Here is a 3658-nt window from a genome sequence, read left to right as displayed (position 1 = left end):
TGAGGCTAATTTTTAAAATCACACACACAAAATAATATGGGGTACTTTATACATACACAAAACAGTAACATCGTGCAAAATGTGTTTGAAACCAGCTTCTTTAAAATGATTCTCAGGAGACAAGACCAGAGGCCGAACTCGGGATCTGACAAGATGGCCGGGCTGCCCCGCAGGATTATCAAGGAGACCCAGCATTTGCTGGCAGAACCAGTTCCCGAAGCTGACGCAGAACCAGATGAGAGCAACGCCTGTTATTTTCATGTGGTCACTGCTGGCCTCCAGGATTTCCCCTTTTAGGGAGGGACTTTTAAACCTGAATTATTCCTTCCAGAAGAATACCAATGGCAGCCCCTAAAGCATGTTTCATGACCAAATTGTTTCATCCTAACGTAGACAAGTTGGGAAGAATATGTTTAGATATTTCGAAAGGTAAGTCGTCCCCAGCGCTGCAGATCCGCACGGTTGGTTCTGCTGTCGATCCAGGCTTCGTTAAGTGCTGCCAATCCAGATGACCCATTAGTGATGACGTAGCAGAGCAGTGGAAGGCCAATGAAGCCCAAGCCACAGAAACAGCTAGAGCGTGGGCGGCTCTATGCCATGGATAATATTTCAATCGATCCGATCACCAAGTGTGCATCACTTCTCCTGTTCTGCCAAGACTTCTTCCTTTTTTGTTTGCATTTAATGGGCACAGTCTTGGAAACATTACAGAATAAAAAAAAACCCAGACCCCTGAAAAATTATTCTCAAATTATTAGATTGTGTGTATATTTCCAACTGGTGGTTTTAAACTGGTGAGTCCTGCGTTTATCAAGTTCCCTCAGCATTTCCAAATGGTACCAGTGGGATCATTACTGCCGTACATTATCAACCTTCTAGAGCTGTATTAATTTATTTAATGAATACTTAATGATGACTTATTGGTTGCCATGTAATGACTGAAACAAAGACTCTGTCCTCTTTCTAGAATTTATTATTGGAAAGGAGACAGTTAACAGCACACCTGTAACCCATCCTTCCCTGCTGGGAATGCCTTCCCCCTGTGAATGACCTTGACCAAAACCACTATTAGATAATAGTTATGTAGGTGTTTATGGTAAAGGAACTTGGAACACTCTCTAGGGTAATTAGCAACAGACATAAAACGAAATGTTCATAACAGTAAAGCAGTTATCAGTTCTGTAAGTCCAAGGGCTCTGATGGCATGGCAATGATTTGTGAATTCTCCCCCTTTGAAGTGAGAAGTGGTGCTAAACACACTGAGCTTTAGCAATATATCTGGACGAGTTACAACGACGAGGGTGTCAAGGGTGTAATTTCCTGGGAAAGATCTCCAAGCGCTTTTTAAAATGTTATCTTATTCAGCAATCAGGCCGCCACTTGTAGAAGACTGGGAGTGTCTGGGATCATTCTCCCTATTTTACAAATAAATAGGTGAATGAACACCCTTATTGAGTAACTCACCTCAGTACTGATGGAGTTTCTGTCAAGGCATAAGACCTGTGATGGTGAGGACCCAACAAACACCTAACGTACTACTTTTACATGTAGCTGGAAACTTCAAGATGGTCAGGATTAGAAAATGACTGTTGGGTAATGGTCATGGTTTGCTTAATTTCTGTAGCCGTAATTGTTACATCATGTCTTGAACCTCTCCAGTGTCTTTACTGGGGACTCACCACGGGGAGGGCCAGCCTTTGGATTCACTAGCTTGTCCTCATTGGTGACACCCCCCGGCACTTCCTGTGGCAGTTTGGCAGTAACCTGTTCCCATTTTGTATGGTCTCAGAGTATTCTGTATCATCCAACCCACATGCATTGTCTTGAACTCATCTGAGAATTTAACAAAAGCTAAGGAGTCTATCCCCAGAAAAAGGTACACACACACAAGTTGTGCATACAGTTTAGGGAGTCATGACCTCCTGAAATCCATTCCTGGACCCTCAGGATAGGAAACCAGGAGGTGGATGATAATCTCCACATGTACTCACCCACCCCTTCTCCCTTTCTTTCCTTCAGCATGAAACAGATCAAGAGATATCTATTTGATATTAACTTTTTTAAGCAGAGGAGGGGACTATATGAGATTCTGAAATGTTCACTTTTTTTTTTAACTGGTCCTTGTGGAATACTTAAGAATTTGAATGGATTGTAATAAAATAACATCACTAATCATGGAGAGAAATATGTTCTTTTTCTTAAAAACTTCAAGGCACAAAGTCTTTCTTCTGCTATCATCAGTAAGCCGGTGCCAGGTCCATTATTTCAGTCATTGCAGGCAGAATAACTCCCTTCTGAATTCCCCCCAAACACTTAAATACCCTTTTTGATTGTATATCTGATGCTTTAATTTGAAAACTAGGTCAGATTCTAGAGGTGAGTTTCTCCTTGCAATTAAATGAAATAATTTCAGAAGCATAGGAACTTTGAGGAAGAGCATTCCAGATGTAATGTGGCCTTGCTTCAAACAGTATTAAGTCCCATCACCAAATGTGCAGCCTACTTTCAGAGAATAGCTTGTTTATCCATTTTGGGTTTTCTTCATCAGTCATCCACTTACCTTTCTGTTTACATTCAGTTTTCACTTCCTAGGTTTTCTCTCTCATCCACTGCCTTTTCAGAATTTGTGCATGGAATGGAAAACAGTCTCTGGGCCCAATTTAATAAGGCCTATAAAACATTCTTTTCCAAATTTAAATTCCTGGGTCATTTCACTCAAGCACCAGTTGACCCTTATTTTTTTTCATCCACCAGTGTTTCAGATTAGAGTTGGTTTCAGTTGAAGGTGTCAGCAAACCCAAACTAACAGCATTTTACATATGACAGAAGGTTACTCTCACATACAATGAAGTGTGGGGATAAGCAGTTAAGGACTGGCATGGGGCTTCCTCAGTAATCAAGGACGCAGGTCCTTCTGTCATGTTTTTTAAAAATTTTTTTACTTAGTTTACTTATTATTGGGCTATTATTATTTTGGGGGGCAGGGGGAGGTAATTAGGTTTATTTATTTTTAGTGGAGGTGCTGGGGATTGAATCCAGGACCTCATGCCCACGAAGCATGTGCTCTACCACTGGAGCTATATGCTCCCTCCCCTTCTGTCATGTTAATTCAGCATCCTCAAAACGTGTTGGGTTCTACCTCATAGTACAATAGAGCTACTCAAGCTACTGGAGTCATGCCCACATTCCACAGTCAGCAAAAGGGAGCAGAACACCGACTTCCTTTGAGGATATGTTCCAGATGCTGCACACAATACTTCTAGTTCATTGGCCAAGCCTTAGTCCAATGGCTATATGTAGTTGCAAGACAGGCTGAAAATGAATAAAAAAAAAATTCAAAGTAACTTTGTTTCAGCTAAAATTGGGGTTTAATTACTAAAGCAGAGGGATGACACGGATTTGGGGAGTGAATAGCAATCTGTTTCAGTAGGTGAGTCTTTGTAACAAGTCTGAGGGGCTATAACAAGTTGAGCAGCAGTTAGTGTAGAGTCACGCTGTCATCACCTAATGACACACTATTTGTCATTCATCAAGTCTGATCTTGCTGTCATGCACATCTGTCCTGACTCGCAAGCAAAGCTTATTCTACAATCTTTCATGATTGACCTTTAAAAATTTTATATTAGTTCTATGCTCAGGTAGTCTGCATAAAGGTTAC

The 3658-nt window shown here is 41.1% G+C and overlaps 1 pseudogene; it reads left to right on the top strand.

The window, feature by feature from the left end:
* The first annotated feature begins 36 nt into the window (after nucleotides 1-36).
* Nucleotides 37-2685, top strand: LOC141574776 (ubiquitin-conjugating enzyme E2 N-like; annotated as a pseudogene).
* Nucleotides 2686-3658: the final 973 nt, after the last annotated feature.

The sequence above is a fragment of the Camelus bactrianus genome, chromosome 23 (genome assembly GCF_048773025.1).
Source record: "Camelus bactrianus isolate YW-2024 breed Bactrian camel chromosome 23, ASM4877302v1, whole genome shotgun sequence".
NCBI classification, from domain to species: domain Eukaryota; kingdom Metazoa; phylum Chordata; class Mammalia; order Artiodactyla; family Camelidae; genus Camelus; species Camelus bactrianus.
The sequence above is the reverse complement of the archived record's forward strand: the minus strand, read 5'-3'. Positions and strand labels throughout refer to the sequence as shown.